Source organism: Pseudorca crassidens, chromosome 16 (genome assembly GCF_039906515.1).
Source record: "Pseudorca crassidens isolate mPseCra1 chromosome 16, mPseCra1.hap1, whole genome shotgun sequence".
Taxonomy (NCBI): Eukaryota; Metazoa; Chordata; class Mammalia; order Artiodactyla; family Delphinidae; genus Pseudorca; species Pseudorca crassidens.
In genome coordinates this window covers 28742268-28767027 of record NC_090311.1, presented here as the reverse complement: position 1 = coordinate 28767027, position 24760 = coordinate 28742268, and the positions used below count along the sequence as shown (strand labels likewise).

The 24760-nt window shown below is 43.4% G+C and overlaps 1 protein-coding gene across 21 annotated transcripts in view; it reads left to right on the top strand.

The window, feature by feature from the left end:
- Positions 1-24760, top strand: part of NKX2-3 (NK2 homeobox 3) — an 81577-nt gene that overhangs the window by 21203 nt on the left and 35614 nt on the right. For 11 of the 21 annotated variants that reach the window (XR_010935818.1, XR_010935816.1, XR_010935817.1 and 8 more), the window contains 2 exons: positions 12291-12679; positions 13663-13829. The gene's annotated coding sequence lies outside the window, so the exon portion shown is untranslated. The other 10 variants (XR_010935823.1, XR_010935822.1, XR_010935820.1 and 7 more) reach the window with 5 other exon arrangements.

Below are 24760 nucleotides of genomic sequence, written 5' to 3'. Positions count from 1 at the left end.
TGCAAAGCAAACAATCACCATGACAAAATATACGAATGTTTTCTTTGAAAATCTAGCTTTCTTATTTGGTCGTGGAATGGATTAGGCTGATTTGGGAAGTAGTGAGTTTCCCTTCACTGGATTCAGGGACGTAGATGTCAGGTGGCCAGATGGACTGCACTGACTTTGAAGAAACTTTCTGCCAAAATCTCTATAATTCCAAAGTGAATCCCAGAATCACAAAGTGTCTCAATGCCTGTGGGCAGTAGAGGGTGGCAGAGGCTGGACTTCAGCCAGATTACTTAATCCTGTAATAAGAGCATAATATCAGCGCCATAATATCAGCCTGGAACATCTTGCACCTTAAATAGTGAAGCTGTGCCTTCTAAGCCTTTAGTTGAAAGGTGATTGGTAGAGTGCATTACTGAGTAGTATCCTGGGTCATTCTCTCTTTTCAGTGCTGAGAGTAAGAATTAAAAGAAGTAAGGAATAACAGAGCCACACGATAAGAGAAGGGTCAGAACCAGAGCTCTGGGTTTTTTCTAGTTTTTCCTCCCTGTGAAGAGATGGTATTCTCTTGGGCTGAAGATGTAGACCTGAATATGAGTAGAGGCTCATATGCGGTGTTAGAGCAAGATAAGTGGCAAGTAAAACAGAAAACGAAATAAATAATCAGAAAACAGAAGGGCAAAGGACAGCAGATAGAGAGTTGGAGAGGCAGAGGGAGAGAAAATAAGGAAACGAAGGGACTTTTCTAAAAAAAAAGTTTATACTTTGAATGAAAGAGAGAAGTAGAGAAACAACATTTAAAAAGAAAAGGGATGGCAGAGAAAGAAAGTGGTAACATATTGTACATGAGTACTACAAAAGCTAGGTAGAAAAGAGTAATTAGGGTTGAAAAAAAGTCTATTATAATTTAACCTAGTTATCTGATGAGAATATCTACAGGTGCCTCTTTGCAAAAGATAGTCTCAGCCAGAGGCCTCAGGATCTGGGAAGAGACCTCCTGTCAACTCCCCAAGAATTTCAGCCTCTCTAACATAGCATAGATCAGTTATTAACACTGGAATTAGAAGCAAAGCTTCTGTCAAACCCCCTTAGAACCTGTAACCTACCTTTCCTTGGAGGGCTCCCTTCCTTCCTCCCATCACTTCTCTCTGTCCCCTTCTTGACTTCACTGTTACTTGATTGACTGTGGGGTGCTTGGTCTGGAGAGCCTTCAGAAATGCCTTCCAACCCTCCAGGCAGACAGTTCTCTACTTCTGCTTTCATATTCCTTTCTTCTTTCTTTCTATGATGGCTCTTTTATTGGCATCTGAGGTTCGGGGAGTAATCTAAGGATATGCAATGGGAGCAGGGATGACTCACATGACAGCTCAACTGTGTTGCTGTGGCTCAACTGTCTCTTTTTCTGGTGCAAAAAAACCCTGGAAGAGTTGGTTCTAGGTCCACAGAGAGGTTGCTTGCTATCAGGTATTAGTCATCATTGGAAGCAGAAGCCATGTTACAAAATGGCTGAATGTTATTTTATAAACAGTCGTGATAGTGAACTAAATAATTTAATGAGTACTAAAGATAAAACCATAGATCCCTCCCTTGAGGGGCTAATAAACCAAAAGTGGTAGCCCTAGACCCCTGCAGTTCAATAGTAATCATCACTGCCTGGTACTGAGCACCGAGGTGCTTAGGTACTGGGTACAATGCTGAGCATGTGACAGTCATCAAGTTATTTAATCCTCATAACATCCCAGGAGACAGGTTGTCAACTGTTGTTGTCATCCCCACTTTACAGATGAGGAAATGGAAGCCTAAAGTTTAAATAATTTACCAAGATCACTCAGCCTGAGACAGACTGGCATTCAAACATGCTTGGAGGCACCTTATTAGACTGCCTTCACCCATCCCCTTTCTACATCAGCCAGAGTCCATTTAATGACTCAAGACTGACTGCAGGAGGAGTGAAGTCCCCAGATTCATCTCATTCCCATTTCAACACTCATTTTGAGGATTCATGCTTGGGAGCCGCTCCCGTGAGCCCTTCCTCACTGTGTCACCTGTGATCCAACCTGCTTTAACCTGTCTGTTCTTCTACCCACCTGAACCTGCAGATGCCCACACTGAGGAATCCTTGGCCCTGGGTTCTTCCTTCTCTTCCCCGCTTTCCACCAGTTCATCCAGAACCCTAACCACATCAAGCCTTCCCAGCAATGGTGGTGTTACCCCCAACTAACTGCACATACCTGGGACCTTTGGGGTTCCTACACGTGCTGATTGTCTCCTTCCTAAATCAAGTGAATGACTGAGTGAAGAAGCATAAACCTCCTTCAAGACATGAAGTCCTGCTCTCTGGAAGGCTCTCTGCACCTCCTATCCAAGGTGTAGTGTCTTCTTTTCAAGTACTTTCTGCCCATAGCAACAGTCCAATAAAAACCTTCACTTGGACTCGGTGCTAATTTGGAATTTAAAGTGACTAGTTTTGAGAGATAATGCAAAGTATGCATGCAACCAGGATATTGGAACAGAATAGGACAGGAATGTTTTCACATAATGGTTACTAATATAGTTATTAAAAATCGTATTATATTATCAGTTTTCACTGTCTCTAATAATACTTTTTAACCCAGTTTGAGGTTTCCAATTATCTGAAAATAATAATGTTAAAATTTATAATTCAGAGTTTTTTTAGATCAACTTTCCCATTCCTCCAATCCCACCACCCTGCCTTCCCCACTCCCTCCAGGCATCCAGAATGGTACAATCTATATGAATAGGGCTGACTGTCTACATGAATTAATGTTAGCCTCTGGTACAAGTGCTTTTTCTGTCTCTCAAATGCAAATCATTTCCTCTCCTTTTACTAACATGGGCATTCATGCATTCAGTTCAAACAGTTGTTTACTTAGGGCTGTCCTGGCCTCCACAAATGCACAGTATGGTAACGGTGCAAGACAGTATGAGAACAGGTGCTCACATGAGGGTCACAGCAGTGGGGAGATGGAAAGAACCTGGGCCTTGACCACAGCAGACCTGGGTTCAAAGGCTGCCTTATCTGTGAAATTGGAGTATCCACACCCAGCTCATAGTGTCATTGATAACAGAACACTTTGGGAGGGGTTGTTGAATGCTGTGTGCATTTACCTCTTCAATCTTCCCTGAAACCCTACATAGGAGGGAAATGGGACTTGGTGGGGTGGAAAGATTTGCCCAGCCTGAGGTCTCCCAGCTAGTTAGTGATGGGCATTGCTGGAATTTGAACACATTCTTAACTCTGAAACCACACAACACAGATGGGATTCGAACCCAGCCAAAATTCAGATTGGGACTTGAACCCGTGAGCTGAGACTCGAACCCACTCACTGTCTTTTAATCGAAATTGAACACCTGGTCTCAGGACTTACTGAAGCTCAGGTTCTTTATGTCTCAGCACAGAAGGAATTCAGCAAGAGGCAAAGTGATAGGTAGACTTATTGAGAGAGATGCACGGCATGCTCCATAGACAGAATTTGGTCCGTCTCAAAAGGCTTGAGAGTGGCCGCAAAATTTGGGGTGGTTAGTTTTTATGGACTGGGTAATTTCATAGGCTAATGAGTGAGAAGATTATTCCAACTATTTTGGAGAGGGGTCGGGGATTTCCAGGAATTGGGTCACTGCCCCCTTTTGGCCTTTTATGGTCAGCCTCAGAACAGTCACGGAGCCTGTGGGCATGTCATTTATCATATGCTAATGTATTACAATTTATCTTACATTCGTAGTAAATGTTCCTTTACTTTTGAAAAGTGCTATCCTTGTTTCTGCTCAAAAAAGGGAAGCAGGGGGGCTTCCCTGGTGGCGCAGTGGTTGAGAGTCCGCCTGCTGATGCAGGGGACGCGGGTTCGTGCCCCGGTCCGGGAAGATCCCACATGCCACGGAGCGGCTGGGCCCATGAGCCATAGCCACTGAGCCTGCACATCCGGAACCTGTGCTCCGCAATGGGAGAGGCCACAGCAGTGAGAGGCCCGTGTACCACAAAAAAAAAAAAAAAAGGGAAGCAGGAGATTTGCCTTTACCCAGGTTGGCTCAAGGAGAGGATCGATGTGCCCTTTGGGTTAGGTGTGGTGATGGCTTCTGGAGAAGTGGGGGAACCGGGAGGAACTGGACAGATGGAAAGGGAGACAGTGGGAGGCAAGTCAGAAAGCTGTGATGACTCATCTCTCACTGCAGGGATTCCACTACCAGTTCTTCCCAGCCGGCTTTTTCAGTCCCCATTTCAGGTGTGGAAATATCCTAATGCCTGGAGTAGAGGGAAAAGACTGGGGGGGAAGCAGTGTAGTATAGAAAGAACGACATTACAAAGCTTTAGAGCCAAGGACACTAACTATGAGCTTTGAACAAGTTACTTAACATCTCTGGATGTCCCTATGTATAATGGTGGTGATATACAGACCTCAGGGAAGCTGGGACGACCCAGTGAAATCTTGTCCATAAAGGACCGGGCAGAGGAGGTGACTGTTGAGCACCTGGGGAAAGATGCGACACTCAGACTGCAGCCCCAGTTAGTGACAGAATTTGGCTTTTGCTGAATCCTACCCAAAACACAACTGGGCTATGGTCATCCTCCCAAGAAAATGTGTGATTATGGTAACTCTAACGGCCACTAAAGTTAACTAAAGTTACTCCATTTGGGAAAGGAAAAAGGAGCTGCAAAAGAGCTCCATTATCAGGAGGGTAAAAATGAAAAGCAACATTTTAAAGAAAGTTTTTTTTTAATAGATTTATTTATTTATCTTTGGCTGCGTTGGGTCTTCGTTGCTGCTCGCAGGCTTTCTTTAGCTGCAGCGAGCGGGGGCTACTCTTCATTGTGGTGCGGGGGCTTCTCATTGCAGTGGCTTCTCTTGTTGTGGAGCATGGGCTCTAGGCGCGTGGGCTTCAGTAGTTGTGGCACGTGGGCTCAGTAGATGTGGCTCACGGGCTCTAGAGTGCAGGCTCAGTAGTTGTGGTGCGTGGGCTTAGTTGCTCCGCAGCATGTGGGATCTTCCCAGACCAGGGCTTGAACCCATGTACCCTGCATTGGCAGGCGGATTCTTAACCTCTGTGCCACCAGGAAAGTCCCAGGAACATTTTAGATGAAAAAAAACACAAACATTGTGAATCTAGAGTAGCTCAATAGAAGGTCTAAATTTAACTGTAAAAAAAAAAAAAAGTCCAGGTGCCTGAGGTGGGAAAAAAAATATTTTGCTGACTATTCAAGTAAGATGTTTATAATAAAAATACAAATTAAAAAAAATTATGCTGAAAGTAAGGTTAAGAAAAGGAAATCCCACAAATGATTCTCAACATTTTTTTAATTGTAGTAAAATACACATAAACCACTGTAATCATTTTTAGGTATACAGTTCAGTCCTATTAAGTACACTGACATTGTTGTGCAACCATCACCACCATCCATCTCCAGAACTCTTCATCTTGCAAAACTGAAACTCTGTACCCATTAAACAGTACTCCCCATTTGCCCCACCTCCAGCCCTGGCAACCACTGTTCTGCTTTCTGTCTCTGTGAATTTGACTACTTTAGGTACCTCATGTAAGTGTAATTACACCATATATTTCCTCTTGTGACTGACTTATTTCACTTAGCATAACAGATTCTCAACTTTTAAACTATATATGTTCCAAAGTCTTTTGCAAAGTGATGTAAATTTCCATATGGAAGAAGAATGAAGATGGCTCTTCCCAGACCTGGAGGAGGGAGTGGATGCAGGTAGAATGTGGACCCAGTGGAACCCCACATGCAGTTTTGCGGATTAGGGACTTCTGTTCCTTTCTTTCTTTTTTTTTTTTTTTTTTTAATAAATTTATTTATTTGGCTGCGCTGGGTCTTCGTTGTGGTGCGCGGGCTTCTCACTGCAGTGGCTTCTCTTGTTTCAGAGCACGGGCTGTAGGCATGCGGGCTTCAGTAGTTGTGGCACACGGGCTCAGTAGTTGTGGCTCATGGGCTCTAGAGCACAGGCTCGGTAGTTGTGGCGCATGGGCTTAGTTGCTCCGCAGCATGTGGAATCTTCTCGGACCAGGACTCGAACCCGTGTCCTCTGCATTGGCAGGCGGATTCTTAACCACTGTGCCACCAAGGAAGTCCATCTGTCCCTTTTTTGAATGCTTTTGTGTTGCCGCAACATAAGAGTTCAGAGGGGTGTTGGCCTTAGTATTCACAGCATTTCCCTTTGTGTTTTCTGAAGGGTCTATTCCATTATTACCCTCTCCTACGATGTTCACTATAGCTCATAATAAGCAGGCAGATGGTCAGCTAGACAGTTCATTTTACTTACAACTTTCCGTGTAGCAGACACAGTCAATAGTTTAAAGTGAATAGTTTTCAAGAGGAAATTGTAGTGGGCAACATAGTCACATCCCATCATCTCTACTCCTTTCTTTCCCAGATTATGAAGCAGCTGTGGAATTTGGATGGGTTGACCCTTCAGCTCTTGGAATGAACTTTGGTTTGAGTGAATCAGTAAAGCCCATCACACTGGCCATCGTGATTGGTTTGGGAATGAGTCCATGCCATAATTCCAACTAACGAGACATGTTCACTGGAGGTGAACTAGGAAGCACAAAGTCTCAGACATACTATATCAGTCTCAGTATGAAGGCAGTGCTATGGACGTCAGAGTCCTTGATGACAGGGTTCAGGCTCTGGATCAACCCATCCAGAGAGGTCATGACGATGGAGCACCATGATGCGATTAGTGCCCTTATAAGAAAAGATGGCAGAAAGCCTCTCTTGCTCTCTCTACCATGTGAGGACATATGTGATAAGGCAGCTGTTTGTAGCCAGGAAGAGAGCCTCACCAGAACCTAACCGTGGCAGCTCCATGCCTCTGAAATGATTCACAGGCAAGCTGCCTTTGGGGGGCTCTGAGGGTGGCATCGTCACCTAAATAAATGAAGATTACAAAGAAGAACAAGGAGGAGAAGGGGAAGGAAAGAAAAGGTGAGAGGCAACATGGTGAAGAGCAGTACTTCTCACTCATTTCCACCAGAACAGCAGAGAACGATGAAAGCACACCATCCAAAGGCCTGGGGGCATGGCCAGAAAAAGTGTGCCAATATCTTTGAAATCTTATATTTTATTGTAAAAAGTCATGCAAATTCTGCATTCTACTTCATAATGTGCCTTTACTCTTTTATATAAAAATGTTTTCCTAAAAGTGCCATTTTATACCAATTTTTTTTTTTTTTTGGCCATGACGCGAGGCTTGCGGGATCTTAGTTCCCCAACTAGGGATCGAACCCTTGCCCCCTGCAGTGGAAGCACGGAGTAGCCACTGGACTGCCAGGGAATTCCCTATAGTCTTTTTTTTTTTTTTTTTTTTGCGGTACGCGGGCCTCTCACTGTTGTGGCCTTTCCCGTTGCGGAGCACAGGCTCCAGACACGCAGGCTCAGCGGCCATGGCTCATGGGCCCAGCCGCTCCGCGGCATATGGGAGCTTCCCGGACCGGGGCATGAACCTGTGTCCCCTGCATCGGCAGGCGAACTCTCAACCACTGTGCCACCAGAGAAGCCCCTATAGCAAGTCTTTGAAATGATCTCTTGGCCCTGCCCTACCTATCCAGGCATGCTTACACCCCAATGTGAGTAGCGCAAGTGCATCAAAAAAAGCGCTGGATTCAGTTTTAAAATCTGAGTTCCTTTTCTGATTCCATCCCTTCACAGCCATATGACCTTGCAAAATCACTCACCTTCTTTAAGCTTCTCTTTCCTCATGAGTAAAAGGGAAGACGACATCTCTTCGGCCTTTCTCACAGGGCTGTCAAGCTCCAAGGAGATAATGTGAGAGAGAGAGACTTGGGAGACCAGGAAACTCTGACCCTATTGCCCTGTAGGGTGGTATCAGTATTATTTCAAGACCATTTTGGAACTTTCCCCAGCCCAGACTAATCCATTCATGGACAAACCTTTCCGATACCTTTTTGTCCGATCCTTGCACTTGTGCTAGGAAGAGGAACACAGGCAAGAAGGATGAGGAGTGGTTATTTATAATCAGCTGTCAAGGGGATGGGGGAGAAGTCGGATCTTATTTTCATGTGACTCTACATCTCTTGGTTCCCCTCATTTCTACGTCTTCCATCTTTAATATGGAATCTCAAGCTTGCTTACTCAGAGGAATACTGAGCCTGTATCCCCTATCCTTGCCTTATGAACAAATCTCCTAAGATTCAGGGTAGAGCAGGAAAGACAAGCTGGTTTCATCTTCAGCACCAGCTCTGACCCATTGGTTGCTTGGAACACTGTGTTAAGAAAACCACTCAGTGGGAATGGTTGCAGAGGTCAATTAGAGATGTCTGCCACAGGCACAGAAAATGGGAACAGCAGCACATGTGCCATCACTGGCCACCCCTGGTTTAGAGGCTTAAGATGAGTCAACTCTAAAAAATGCAGCAAATATTAAAAGCTGGCAGGTTTTCAGAAAAATCTCAAATGTGAGGATTTTCATCCTCTGGGACATTTACAAAGTCAGTAATATTGGCTTATGTCTTATTTGTAATAATATGAAGGGCCAACTCCTTATCTGTGATAGGATTAAATAGGTTAACTAAATGGCAAGTTTCCTTTTGGATAGAATAGTATCAACTCCATTCTCTAACCCAGGGTGTATTATGCTAGTCACTACATTTGTTGAAATCACAGAAAATTTGGGGATGTTATTGGTCAACCTGACAGTCCAGCATTGAACCCATGAGCAATTGTGGACATAAATACAGACGGAAAACCGAGATAAGTGACTGACTGCAGGGAATAATACTAAAAAATACCCCAAAACAAAAAACAAAAACAGAGTCATGGTGATTAAGGGTGTCGGGAATCACTGTTCTAATGAAATCTGGTGTCAATCTTAATGCAACTGCTTCAAATCCTACCCCATATTTCTGAGAACTCTAGGGGTTTCAGATTTGGATGAACACTCCAAGAGTTTATTTCAAAATACTGTTTCTATTTTAGCATGTGTTACTTGAGACTTTTAAAAAATAACAAACAGCTTCCATTAAGTAAAGTATCTTTTTTGTTGTAGAATTCTAAGGGGTTTAGCACTGTGTACATGCACAGCATTTAAGCCTTTGGGAATTTATTTTACCACTTTGGTGCTTTCAGTTTGCTTGAAAGCAGGCCCTTTTGGGTAAAAGGCCCTGTTGGGCTTTAAAAGCTGTCAATTTGCCTTTATCTGCTCTTCAGGCAACTAGACTTCCTGGCTGAGTAGAGGATGTTTGGTTAGTTTTGGTCATGTCTTATACTGCAAGAAGCTACACACAATAATAAGAGATGCAGTAATTAAATATTTTTGGAATTTCTTATTTTATTTTTCTGGGTTACTTTGGGGCCCACTGTTTTCAGCTTCCTTTGCAAATGAATTTTTGCATTTTAAGTAATTAGCCATTGGGGAAGGGACAGTGGGATGGGTCACATTTCAGAGAAAACCAGGCGTGGAGAGTGACATGCTGGCGTTGGGTGTCTGTAGGGGAGATGAGCACAGAGAAGACACAGCCCCTCCTGTGTCTCTCCTCAAAGCAATGGGGAGGTGGTTTTAGTAAGAAGGGGTCTTTCTGGTGGTACTTTCCTGCCCCACACTTCCTTATCCTCATTCTCTTAAATGTTTCCTCCCTCTTTGCCTCCCTTTCTCCTTTCCTTTCCCCTTTATGTTTCTTTACTATCCCCCTGTTTTTCTAATTTCCCTCTGTTCTCCTGCTTTTTCTCGTCTCCTTCTTTCTCTCTTCCCCATCCCTTCATTTTTGTCCTAACTGCCATCCTCTGCTTTCTGTGAAGAAGTCTGCGGCATCAGACTTCAATTCCTCAAGTGTATTCCACCAAGCTCCAGGTCCATGAGATGCTTTGTGGAAAATAAAAAAAGATGAGGTGGGGGGTAGGAGGTAAAGCTGGATCTGTGGTTACATTGCATACCATGTCTCCCCCTTGGAGCTTCAGCACCCCCATTAGCATTTTATACGTTCTGAGAAATCCTGCTGTGAAGAAACTGGTCTAACCTGGCTTATCCCACTGCTCCCCAAACCTCCTTGACCTCAGTGTCTTTTCCCTTCAAATAAATGAATCTCATTGAGAATACATTTGGGGAACCCCTGTGGGAGAGCCTCTCCTCTTGGCTCACCTTGGAGCTTCAGAGCATTGACTTCCTCCAGTTGTACCTGATGTCAAGGCATCTTCTCGCTTGTCTGAGCCTTTCTGAAGGCCACCACAGCCAGGGGCTCCTCTTCTGTCTCTTCCCTTCACTGCCCAACATGGCAAAAGACATGCTGCCAAAAAGATTCAGACATGCAAAACTTCTGTATTGCTCACCTCTCATGTTAAATGTTTAAGGTTGGTTGGTGGTTCTTTTTTCTTTTCTTTTCTTTCTTTCTTTTATTTGCCTAACAAATTGTCAGAGATTGTTTTTGAAGAATAATATGCGGCATGGCAGAGGTTCAAGCAGGGGAACATTTTGATTCCCTGCTGGTGGCAATGTAAATTGGTATAATCATTCTAGAGGGCTATTTGACAATATGTAGCCAAAGTCTTAGAATTCTACTTTTGGGACTTTATCCTAAGAAAATAATTAAGGATGTATGCAAAGATTTAGCTACAAGGATTTTTTTTTCCCCCTGGAGTGTTGTTTATAATAGAAAAAACTTGGAAACAACCTTAATATCCAACAGTGAGAGGGTGGTTGAGCGTACTGTGGCATGTTCATGTGATGGGGTATTATGTAGTCCTTACAAGTAGAGTTTTAGGAGAGTATTTTACTGACATAAAGTAGATGCCCAAGATCAATTCTGTGTAAAAAAAATACATATGTACAATGTACATTTTTATAAAATCAACATTCATTGACTGTTATACATACATATAAATATGTAAAAGCAAGAACAGTCACCAAAATTTAGCAGTAATTGTCTCTTACTGGGTAGTAGGGTTTCAGCAGCTTCTTGTTCATCTCTGCTTTCTGACTTTTATATAAGAGCATGTGCCTTTTGTACAGTGAAAAGAATAGATAAGTTAGAAAAATTAGCAAGAGTGGTTGATGATCCCATACAAGTTTTGTTAGCATTTGAACTCCCAGCTTACTCCAAATAGGGTCCTGTCATCACCAACTGGGACTTTTCTGTCTCCTGGGGGTAAGTACTCCATGAGGAAGGTCATAGAGAATGTCAACCTTCCTTCTGCTATCTGAGGAAATCTGGATACAAGAGCCAGTTTCTAATGTTGTGATGCTGCAATTTACTGGGGGGAAAAAAGAAGATCAACACACCCCACCATCTATTTATTTAATATTAAAAATAATATTTCACTGAGTTTGGCTGGCGTCAACTCAAGCAGTTACTCATACAGGAATTCAAACAAAAGCAGCACTGGCCCTGGGCCAGTGGGCTGGTGCTGGGTGGTCCATGTCCATCCTTAGCTCAGAGTAGCTCCTAGGCTGCTTTCAGACCTGCTTCGGGTTGAGAAGATGATGTATTCATTTATTTATTAGAAATGTTTTAACAGGAAATACTAATAGTTTGCATTTAGGGAGAACTGCCCTGGAGACAGCTGGAAGAACCCAGCAGACGTGGCTGGGGAGGAGATTGCTACTTTCATCCTTGGAGTCATATCAGGGCCTGTTGTAAAAGTCTACACTGGGGCCCCACGCACCAAGTTCGCCCAAAAGATGCTGGTTGCTTTGCTTCAGGACAGAAGCAGAAGGAGCAGGGCCGTTCTTTCAGCTGCCCTGTTTCCCTTCTCTCTTGCCATTTGTTTCTTAGGAACCTGAAGGTGTGTTTTCAATGTGGCCATGAACACAGATGTTGGCTCTGCTAGGAATGAACAGGTCCTGTGTACACGAACGTTCAGGTGGGAGTGTGTGAGCCAAGGTGTAAGCAAGCACATGTGTAACTCGAACCCACTTTTAGTGTGACTGTGAGCTGGTGGAGTTATGTGTGAGTTCAGGGGTTACATGTGCACATCTTTTCAGTGTATCAGGATGAGTGAAAGACAAGTGTTTGCAGGGGATTTCAGGCGTGTCCTCAAGCTTCAGAGTGCATTCCAATGTTGGATCATATTCATGGGTATGGGCTTGTGGAGCCCAGAGAAAAAATGAAAGACAGGGGTAGGACAAATCAAGCCCGAATGTTTATGTATGAGAGGAACATGAGCAGGTTTGTGTATCTTTAAAAATCCTCTTCCAGCTGTTTTGGAAGACTGTAGGACTTCATTCGTTGGGGGAGGGCGTGATTACAGTGCCGTGGAGAATGGGGTCCAATGTCTAACCCAGTCTGGCACGACAACAGGGCTGTTCCTGTGTTTCCAGATAACAATAGAGGTGAGGCCTAACCCTGGAAACCAGTCAAGATTCCCAAAGATAAACCCTCGGGCAGCAAGAACACTGTCAATGAAAAGAAACTGACCTTTCGCCTTCTGGAGTCACAGAATTCCCACAAATGCTGTGTCCTCATCAGCTCTGGCAGGCTCGCCACCACAGCCCAGACTTCGACGCCAATTCATAAACAGCACAGAGCGGGCTGTGCTGGAAGAAGTCAGAGCTTCTCCACCTCCAGCACCTCAAAATACAGGCTCCCCGCCACCCCATTTTCTTCTAGAGGTTAACCTTCTCCCCAGGCTCACAAAGTTATGAGACAGCCTTTAAGGGGTTTTCCTCTGACAGTGTGGTTTAGTCTGCTGCTGCTGAAGAGACCTCAGGTGAGACTTCAGCCTTTCAGAAATGTGTTCTAAAATCTGAATGGAGAGCCTTTGGAAGGACTGAACAGCCTTGGGAGTCTCAGGGCAAGGGTAGTGGAGGACTTGGGCTGGGGTGGGGAGGAGTGGGTGAGAGAGGACGAGGGAGAGGAGTCTGTGTCTAAGACCGTGAGAGGTAAGTACAAGGTTGGAAATTCATTAAATTTCTCGCTTAAGGTCACACAATTAATCTCTTTGAGCCCCAGGTGCCTCATGTTAGAGTTTCTGGTTTTTAAATCCAATAAACTAGGACTTTATTCCTTAACAACTGCTTTCTCCCACCACCATAAAAACCATTAAGTATCATCACATAAACCACTAGAACAATGGTTTTCAACCTTGGTTGCACATGGAATTGCTGGAGAAGGTGTCGACAATGTTAATGCATGAATTCCACCTCCAGAGATTCTGATGGAATTCATCTGGGTAAGGCCTGGACACCAGGACCACTCTCTCCTTTCTTGAATCCTCTTGTCAACTCTTATCCTGAAATGTAGGTATTTTCTAAAGTCCTGTCCTTAACTCTCATCTTTCTCTATATTTTCTCTATATTTCTCTTCTCGTTCATTCCCACATCTTGAACTATCATTTCTTCGAGGATCATGTCCAAATCCATGTAATTCCTGATCTATTTATCCAGCTTTCTTTTGCCTACCTACTTCTGGAATGATGCTGTGTCTCCAACACATGCTCTGTTCCAAACTCAACATCTTGAGTTCTGTTCTTTGGTTTCCCTATTTGTGTAATGATACATACCCCCATTAGCCTATCACCAAGACTTGAAGTGTTAGTGTTATCTTTGTTGATTTAAAAAATGTATTAACATGAGTATTGGTACATAACCTCTCTGCCACAACATAAACTTCTCTACCACCCACCATGAAGAGAATATTGTCTTTGATAGCTTTGCTAAGCCCGCCCTCTAAGTAGAGTTCTGCCTTTTCCAGGATGGTCCCTAGGCTTTGTGATTCAAAATAAGGAGAATGGATAAACAGAGACAAGACTGAAGAGGCAGAAGGAAAGGAGGAGATGAACAAAAGACAGAACAGAAGAAATGGAAAGTGAGGGGTTAAGACAGTGAGGAGCTCCAGAGCTGATGAAATGTAAGAATCAGGTGAGGAAAGTGAAGTTTAAGAATTGTTCCTAAAATTTATGCTTTTTAGTGTTCTTAGAAAATGGCAAGAAAAATTTGAATTTGTTTTAAAATAGTTCTGGTTGCTAGACTGTTTTTCAGTTCAGCATTGCTTTGAGACTGAACCTTGTGATGTCCAGCTTATATCTGGGTTGTACATGATACCTCCTTCCTCATTTGCCACATCTAAACAGTTGCCAAACCCTGTAATTTTTTTCCCTTCCTGCCTTATCACTACTGCCCAACAACACCATACATGCCAGCTCGACTTCCTCACACCTGCAACTTTTTTCTTTCTTTGAACTTTGGCTCATTCTGTTTCCTACACCCAGAATCACTGCCTATATCCATCATAAGTTCTTTCTATATTTCAAAACCCAGCTCAGATTCCACCTTCTCAAGGAGACCTTCCCTGTTGGCGCTTTACACATTCTACATTCCTTCCTGCCCTTGCACATGCAATTTTCCAAAACAACAGTAATAATAATGATGGGAGTTCCCTGGTGATCTAGTGGTTAGGATTAGGCGCTGTCACTGGCATGGCCCGGGTTCAATCCCTGGTCAGGGAACTGAAATCCCACAAGCTGCGTGGTGGCCAAAATATGGGAAAAAAAAAAAAAATGATGGTGGAACCAACGACTAATATTTAGATTGAGCTCATTGTGTCCAGGCACTATTATAAGTGCTTTGCACATATTATTTCATTTAATTCTTGCAACAGCCCTGTAAGGTAGTGCTGTGGGAACTAAGGAAGGGTAAAGCGATTTCCCCAAGGTTACACGGCTATAATTGTCACCAATAGGATTTGAATCCAGGCCTCAGAATCTGTGTTATTTCTAGAGTGTACTTACATTTTAATACTTCAATACATGACTGAATATATCCCTGTCATTCCTCTATGTCTACAGGCAGTTTTCATTTGTTACTGCTTCACATTTTGCACCTCCCCCTATTCAACACTCTCAAATAAATGCTTGTGCTTCAACTATCGTCACATAGTCACTTAACAATTCCCACTGCTATCCAAATAGAAGACATCAGCATGTGCATGATCAGGATTATGACTTACAGAGGTTCACTTTAGGTTGAACTCTTCAGGGACACTTAATCTAAGAGCAGGGAGCATATGTTTATAAATGTTACCTTTGAGTTTCATCTTCTTCCTCATAATGTCTTTGACATGTCAGCTGTAAAGCAAACCACAGAATGTCCATACTTGGGTGAGGCGAAGATTTAATGCTGCTGCTCTAGTTCAAGTGGCTGTACCTAGAACTACAGTTGTGTTTTGCCAATCATTGTGAAATACACACACAGTGATTTAATACAGCTTGGTTTATATTCACATGCAGCTCTGTTCTAACATCTTGGAGTGAGCAGTGAGGTTGCTTTTAAAGCAAAGGGCAATTCACTTAGGAACAGTTTTCAGGTGAAGAAAACTATAGTTTTAGTTGAGAAATACATAAGCCAATTATTTTTAATTCTATAAAATATATAAATACTTTTCAGGATAAAAGCATGCTTTAAATTTTAAATGCAAACTATTGGCCATGATTAAGGGCTGATTTACTCTCCCACATGAAACAACCCCCAAAATTGACAGAATATCTGAAACAGTTGTTTGAAAGGCACTGAATATCAGGCAAAGAAGGATAGTGATCCCTGAGAGATGTGAAACAAATGAAGTAAACCACTATAATTGCCCCAGATTACTGCCTTGAGAGAGTTTCCAGGCCATAGCACAGAGAGGGTGCCCAGGCAGAGCCAGGCAAATTCAATGAGTTGAGAAAACAAAGCTGAGAGTCTGAGGAGACTAAGACTGCTGGAGTTCTTAGGAGAGAACTGCACAGAAACAGGAAGTTCTAGAGGTTTGCAGAAGGTTCTCATTTGAGTATTCAGCTGAGGACTGATCAGCACGTACATATAAATAAACTCTCTGAGGCCAGAGAATCACCTAAAGAGGTTAGAGGTAATGGACTGGCACTCACATAGGGCTAAGAAGAGTGTCTGTTCTCACCAGCCAGACTTGAAAACTTCAAGATTCATGGGTGGGGGGATAAGAGTACACAGAAGGATACCGCTCTGTAGTAAAGACTAATTAGTCCTAGGCTGAACACTGCCCCAGTCCTACATAACAAATCTTAAAAACAAGACCCTAAAGCATTAAGCTCTTCCCAAGTGATTTAACCAAATCCTAGAACAAAGCTCCAGAATATTTATAGAAATATGGAAAGGACAATGTGGTCTGGACTACTAGGACTAATGAGTTTAGCAAGGTTGCATGATACCAGATCAATAAGCAAAAATTAATGGTATTTCCACATACTGGCAATGAGCAATCAGAAATTAAAATTTAAATAAACAATACTATTTACAAGAGTATTAAAAGATATAAAATGCTTAGGTATAAATCTGACAACAGGTATGAAAGAACTATACTCTGCAAACTACAAAGCGATGTTGAGAGATATTAAAGACATAGATTGTGTTTTCAACAAATGATGATGATAAAATTGGAGGTCTGTATACGAAAAATGGACCATAGCTTTAAATGTAAGACCTAAAACTATAAAATTTATAGAAGAAAACATAGGAGAAAACCTTTGTGACCCTGGGTTAGGTAAAGATTTCTTAGATACAACCCCAAAAGCACATTCTATAAAAAACCAAATTGGTAAATTGGACTTTATCAAAATTTAAAACTTCTGCTCTGGGCTTCCCTGGTGGCGCAGTGGTTGAAAGTCCGCCTGCCGATGCAGGGGACACAGGTTCGTGCCCTGGTCCGGGAAGATCCCACATGCCACGGAGCGGCTGGGCCCGTGAGCCATGGCCGCTGAGCCTGTGCGTCTGGAGCCTGTGCTCGTCAACGGGAGAGGCCACAACAGTGAGAGGCCTGTGTACCGCAAAAAAAAAACAAAACTTCTGCTCTTTGAAAGACTCTACTAAGAGAATGAAAAGACAATGATAATTGAAAGGAAATATTTGCAAATCATGTATATAATAAAAGTCTTATATCCAAAATAAAGAACTCTCAAAACTTAGTAATAAGAAAAAACCCAATAATAAACAATTAACCCATCCAATAAGAAAATGGCAAAAGATCTGGACACTTCACCACAAGGACATGTAGATGACAAATAAGCACATGAAAAGATGCTCAACTTCATTAGACATTAAGGAAATGCAAATTAAAACCACAATGAAATACTACCATGTATCTATTAGAATAGTTAAAATTCAAACACAGATGATACCAAGGGTTGGTGAAAATGTGGAGGAACTAGAACTTTTGTCCACTGTTGTGGGAATGTAAAATGGTCCAACCACTTTGGAAAATAGTTTGGTAATTTCTTTAAAATTAAAACATAACTCTCGCATGATCCAGCAATTTTGCTCCTAGATATTTACCCCAAATAAATGAAAGCATATGTCCATACAAAGACGTGTACGTGAATGGTCATAGCAGGCTTATTTGTAATAACCAAAGGTGTGGTCCCCAGACCAGCACTATCAACATCACCTGGGATGATGTTGATTGTTAGAAATGCAAATTCTCATACCCCACCCCAGACCTACTGAATGAGGGGGTTTATGGGTTTACTATTTTCCATTTGGACTGGAAATTGTCCCAGCAATATGAGATTATCAAACCCTTTAGGTCATTCTGATGCAAACTAAAGCGTGATAACCACAAGCCCCCCGACTCCACCCCATCCCTTACCCCAGATGATGCTGGTACCCCAGCCACACTTTGGGAATACCTACTTCAGAACAATGCTTCTTAAACTTCAGTGTGCATATAAATCCCCTGGAGATCTTGTGCAAATACCAATTCTGATTCATAGGTCTGGGAGGGTGGGGTCTAGAGAATCTGCATTTCTAATAAGCTCCCAGGTAATACTGATTCTGCTGGCCCTGGGATTTCTGGTAAAGATTATCCTTGGAAATGCCCTAATTTCTTAAAAGCAGAGCTCGTTTGGCTACCTCAGTTCTTTTCCTATAGAGAACCCACTGAGTGTTAGGATAGACTCTAGGCTTCTTTATTCTCTTCTGCTCTAGTACCTACCCAGTTTTGGAAGAGAACTAAAACCCTTCCCTTTCCAGCAGAAAGGGGCTCTCTTCTGGAATGTTCTCTTGGCTGCCTTAGATTCTGACATTCCCTTAGAGCCTAGACCAGAGGTTCCCAATATTAATTCACCTATGAAGCTTTTTAAAAATACCGATGCCTGGACCCAGGAGATTCTGTTTGGATTGGTCTGGTGTGGAGCCTAGGCAGCAGTATTTTTACTGCTCCCCGGGTGATCTTACTGTGAGCCAGAACTTAGAATCACTAACTAGCTGATTAGCTTACATGTACCCCCAGACTGCCCCCTTTTGTATTCATTCGACAAGTATTGGTAAACCATCCTCTGTTTCCCTCCCAGGCTCTGAGCTACTGTGCTGGGGATACCAAGATGAGTAGGCCATGGTCCCTGCCTTCAGGGAGTTAAAGTCTGGTGGGAGAGACAGAGAAGTCTACACAATTTTCATACCTATGATAACTGCTACAACAGAGATATCTCATTCGGTAGATATTTATTAACAATTTACAAGTTTTAGGCACTAGGAGTGTTACAGTGAGCTAGACAGACACAATCTCTACCTTAATGGAGCTCATGTCCAATGTGAGCCCCAAGTTACAAGGGACACAGAAGAGGGGGCCCTAATTCAAACTGAGAATCATCAGTAAAAGACTCCCGAAGGTTCTGAAGCTTCCACTGAATCTTTTTTTTTTTTTTGTCTGTGTTGGGTCTTTGTTGCTGTGCATGAGCTTTCTCTAGTTGTGGTGAGCGGGGGCTACTCTTTGTTGCAGTGCGCGGGCTTCTCATTGTTGTGGCTTCTCATTGCGGAGCACGGGCTCTAGGCGCGCAGGCTTCAGTAGTTGTGGCTCGTGGGCTCTAGAGCGCAGGCTCAGTAGTTGTGGTGCACGGGCTTAGTTGCTCCACGGCATGTGGGATCTTCCCGGACCAGGGCTCGAACCAGCATCCCCTGCATTGGCAGGCAGATTCTTAACCACTGCGCCACCAGGGAAGCCCCTCCACTGCATCTTAAAACCTCATATCATCCAGGCCCAAGAAGAGGGGAGAGTACTCCTGGCAGAAAAGACAGCATGGGCAAAGGCCCAGAGGTATGAAAGAGCGTGGCACATTCAGAGAACTGGCAATACCACAGCCAAGGGGGCTTCCCAAGAGCCCAACTCTTGGGATTTGTCTAATGGCTTCTCCCCTTCCTCCATCCTCATGCTTAAGGCCGCCTTTCCCCTTCCACTTAATAACACTCTTCAGGGTTCAGACATGCACAGTTGTCTTCCAGCTCATTCTACAAACCCAGAACACCACTATTCTGACACCGTTTATACAGCAGTTTCAGGCGAAAACCTTCTTCCTCTCTTCAGACTGAGACCGCTTCCCAGATGCACCCCATTTCCTCTTTTCTGCTCCCACCACCAGAAAAGGTCTCCAGGTGGCGCCCTTTCACTCAGTTCTGCTATTGTCAGGCACACCCATTTTCCCACCTAATTTCCTCTCCACTGAATTTCCTCCCTGCAAATCCCAGGGCTGGAACCTTAATCTGAGGAAGAGGATCACAGGAAGCATATTCAATACACAAGCCAGTTAAGTTGTTCAGTTTGCGCCTCTCCCTTAGTTCAAGCAGCAGGGTTCATTCTTAGCTCTCTCCTCGCTTCAGCTTCCGTTGCAGCACATTGTGCTCCTACCCAAGACTTCCCCAACTCCACCCACCGTAAGTTGGATGGTCCCCACTTCTCGGTGAAGTTTTTCTTTTCACACAGACAATGCGTTCTCAAAGAATTGTTCCCCGGATGATTTGGCATCTGGGCACGGATGAGGGTATTTTTTTTTTTTTTTTTTTTAATTTTTGCTGTACGCGGGCCTCTCACTGTTGTGGCCTCTCCTGTTGTGGAGCACAGGCTCCGGACACACAGGCTCAGCGGCCATGGCTCACGGGCCCCGCCGCTCTGCGGCATGTGGGATTTTCCCGGACCGGGGCGCGAACCCGTGTCCCCTGCATCGGCAGGCGGACTCTCAACCACTGCGCCACCAGGGAAGCCCGAGGGTACATTTTTAATGGGGAAAAAAAAAAAAGAATCGAGATCCAACATGCCAATCCCTATCCCCTGCTGTTCGCCTAAGAGAGAACCGGAAGGATGTTTCCCTGCCATAGACGCTGCTGTCAAGAAGCAAGCTGCGGAGAATTCCCTGGCGGTCCAGTGGTTAGGACTCCGCGCTTTCACTGCTGAGGGCCCAGGTTCGGGGAACTAAGATCACGCAAGCCGTGTAGTGCGGCGGAAGAAAACAGCAAGCTGCTGATCTCCTCATGGAGTAACTGGTTTTAACGACCACAACAATCGTGGCAATTGCTTCCCCTGACCGTTTCCCCTCCCCACCATTTTTCTAGCCATGCTTACTAACACTGAGGCAGGAAAATAAGACCCCAACAGAAAGATAGTGAGGAATTGTTATCAACATTCCTGAGAGCAAAAGCCAGGCGTAAGTAATCTTGGTAACTCACATAGTACCTAGCACAGTGCCTTATCTAGTCCAGGCGGATTACTCTGTAACAGACACAAATAGAGCAAAAATTACGTGATGGATTCCAACCTATTTGGAGAATGGAAGCTGCAGCAGTACAAGGCCAATTCCAGGGTTTACCCTAAAGTCCACAGAGATAGTCACTACTTCCCTATTAATTTCCACTTACTATGTATGGGTTGAGAAGGTGTTTCAATTGCTCTATCAGACGACGTTTATTGAGCATATGCTGCCTACTGGTGCTGTGACCCTGTGACTGGATGAGAATTCTCATAGGGCCAATCAGACCTGAGGACTTAACCTACTAATGACATAAACAACGCTTCTAATGAGCTCTTCCTTAGCATGCTTGTCCACTCGGGAATAACCAAACTGCAGGGCAGCTATGGATTAAAGATAGCTGTCAATTTTTTGCTGCTTCTCCCATTGTTATGTGGAGTCTGAGTCCTCTTTCCTTGAATCTGGCTGGCCTGAGTGACTTGCATGACCAATAGAGTGTGATGGAAGTGAAGGAAGTTCTGGGACTTTCAAGACTACATTATAAGAAGCCTTGCAGCTTCCACCCAGACCTCCTGGAACAACTGGTCTGGAGTAAACCAGCCACTATACAAGAAATCTGATTACCCCGACACCACCCTGCTGTTAGGAAGCTGGAGCTGGGAAAGGGCATATGGAGAGAGATACTTTACCAGCCCAGCTTTACATGAGTGAAGAAACCTTCAGATGACTCTAGACTCAGCTGTCGTCTGACAGTCACTGAATGAAGGACCCCACGTGAGAACCACCCAACTAAGCTTATCAACCCCTAGAAACATCATAGATAATGATTAAGTATTTGTTCTTATATACTACATCAAAAACAAACAACTCTGGCTAGGTAAGTCTTTATCATTGGGGGACGCTGGGTGAAGTGTACATAGGAAATCTCTGTAGCATTTTGCAACTACTTGTGAATCCTAAATTACTTTTTAAGTTACTAAAACATAAAATACTAGTGCCTTGATCTGGAGAAGATCTATTTTGAAAGAACTCAAGACAGCTGGAGATTTTCCCAGAGCCACGTTCCAGATGCTGACAATGCCAGCACTGGCTGCAGCCAGCAGGTGTGTGTAACTACAGCCCCAAGTACATTTGCCAGCTTTGAAAGCTCTGGGGAAGGCTCTGACCCACCACCCTCCCAATGCCAGTGACTCAGCCTCAATCCTAATGTTTCAGTCATCACATTCGTGTCTCCTACTGGGGAAACACCCAGCTCTTCCTTCTGTCTAGTGAGGAAAGAGACTGCGTTAGCTCTTCGTTTTTCAAAGTCTGACATAACGATATGAACAGGCATGAAATGTCACCCAGCCAAAGGAGAGAGATTTTCTCTGCTGGCATTTTTTTTTTTTTTTAAATACCTCTTTTCTTTGGTTCAAAAAAAAATCTCATAACAAACAAGTGAATTCATGTCTTCATTCTGCAGTGCTTTGGTGATATCCCCCCTTCTCTAGCTCTCAGGGAGACCATGCCCCTCACAGAGTCTAATTTTTCTCCACTCTGAACTAGGCACTGTTGGCATATGCAAGTGTGACAGACAAAAGACTATAGTGGGAAAGCTTTGGACTTTAAGGACCTGGGCTGACATCTCAGTTTTGCCATTTGCAATACGGCCTTGGGATAGTTTTTCATTCTCTCTGACGGGACAAGAAAGGTCTCCTTACAAACCTCAGGGACTTGTGAAAATCTCAAGTGAGTGCCGTGCTTTGTCAACCAGTGGGCCAGTGAAGGCTATTATTATCACATACCATTGTGTAGCTGGAGGTCAGAGAAGGAAGAGGGAACTGGGCAGGAGCTGTCAGGGAGGACTTGATGGAGGACATGGGTCTAAAGTGGACCTTGGAGGAAGGAAAGGATTGGGAAAGGCAGAAAAGGCATTCCTCCCAAGAGGAACTGAGGAAGGGATTATATCCTGTGGGGGAGGGATGAAAGTAAGGAAACTTGACCTAACCTGTGAGAATGGTTTTGATTGAGAAACCATATGAAAAATAAGTTTAGGGAGATAAAAGTTCCTCAGATTGTGAAGTACCTAGAAAAATAAAGATGTAGGAAAGGGGAAAGGTACTGGATGAAGAATGCTCACCAACTTCTTACCTGCACTGTACCACAGAGTATATCCCATTCTTCTGAAATATTTATTGCTCTCGTCTATACTGCAAAACCACCATAGTGAACCACGTTGGAGAGTCGAAATTATGACAGTAACGATATAATCAAACAGATTGATGGATGCAGTGTGTAGGGACGAGGTTCTGAAATTTATTCTTTATGATCTCAGAAACAAAGTGATGTTTATCCAGTGGCTGTCTTCTAAAAAATGTAACAAAGTGTCTTCCTACTCAGAAGTTTCTAGGAAAGGGAACCCTGTACCTTTCTTTTCTTTCACACACTGATCTACCCCAGGACTAAATCAGCACCCTAAGAAGAAAGGGCAGCATGTGTCCCTACACAGCCCTTCACCAAGATTCCATCCGGCTAGAATCTCCACAGCTCCAGTCTGTGATATTCTCTGACCGTGGACATCTTGCAACTATTTTTGCATGGGTAATTCCAAGACAGTAAATAAATCTCCTTACAGGGTAAAGACCACGAATCATGAAAGGATCTCATTTTTTTGTAAAGTGGTTCCTAATGTTTCTTTGGCATCTTATTACTTTTGGAGGGCCCCTTTTATTTAACCTAAGCTTCTTTCTCATAAAAAGGAAATAACCTGAAGAATCTGGTTGAATGCTAGAGAAATGCAAGGTATGACAAATGTAAGAGGAAATTCAGACATATTGTGGCTAAAGACCATTTCAAAAGAATCATGTTAAGACCTCAAAAGCTGCTGTCTTGAGGCTTCCCTGGTGGCACAGTGGTTGAGAATCTGCCTGCTAATGCAGGGGACACGGGTTCGAGCCCTGGTCTGGGAGGATCCCACATGCCGCAGAGCAACTAGGCCCGTGAGCCACAACTACTGAGCCTGCACGTCTGGAGCCTGTGCTCCGTAACAAGAGGCCGCGATAGTGAGAGGCCCACGCACCGCGATGACGAGTGGCCCCCGCTTGCCACAACTAGAGAAAGCCCTCACACAGAAACGAAGACCCAACACAGCAAAAATAAATTAATAAACTCCTACCCCCACCATCTTCTTTAAAAAACAAACAAACAAAAAATGCTGTCTCTCCTGTCCTTGCAAGAATAATCCAACAATTTTTTTTTACAAAATTATGGCTAGTCTTTGTATTCAAATTACTACTTGCAAACTACAGAGCCAAAATAAATAAAATGATTTCAAAGTGAGAAAAACTTAGTTGATGCCCCAAGACTTGAAGTCTATTATTTTATCTTGTTTTTTTTGTATTCCTGTTACTTAGCACAATAAGTGTTTGTTGAATGAATAAATGAATACAGTGAGTGCGATCTAATGGTAATAGTGAATAATGTATCATGAAAATAAGAAAAAATGATAAACCTCTGGGTCCGACACAAAAAGCAAATGAGAATGATCAGTGAAGAAAACCTGTGTACACAATGTGAGAGAAATCGTCATTACTGAGGACAAATATATATTAACTTCCCACAATGCAAAAATAACTATACCAGCTTCTTAGTCTAGAGAGCAAAATATAGCCATAACTCCTATCCAGAGGGAGCTTACAAATTAATGGAGGAAACAATACACAAATGTATTCCACAGAAATATTTGAAAACAACTATCTACAGACTGGCATGAGAAAGATGGTGTGTCAGCAATTGTGCTGGCAAGTTGGAGACTAGGTGGGGTTACTCAGGCAACATGAAATTCCTTATCCTCAATGACCATTTGTTGAGACTGATTCTCCCTGATCATGCAGAGGGGAAGATGAAGTTAAGGATGAGGTTGAAATTGAGAATGAAGATGAAGTGAAAATGAAGATTGGTAGTGAGGGCGGAGGCTGAGGAGAAGTAGAGACTGAAGCTGAGGTTCAGGAATGACTAGGGCTTGGTCATCTATACATTCTGGGATATTCTTGTAAACAGGTGGAGAATGGATTTCCTTCCAGTACTTCGAGCAAATTCCTCATCTTTTTAGACTCCTAATTTCCTTTTCTGTAAAATAAGACAATAAAGAGTCATCCCCCCACATAATCACAACCCCACACGTTTTCTATGACCTTGCATGTGGTGATATATATAAAGCACCTCTCACACTGTCTGGCACATAGTAAGTACTCATAAATTGTAGCTGCCTTCCTCATACATTTGTCTGATTCATCTTCTTATAACAGTGCTACAAGTTTTCTATTCTGTTCCTCATCTCGTTGATTG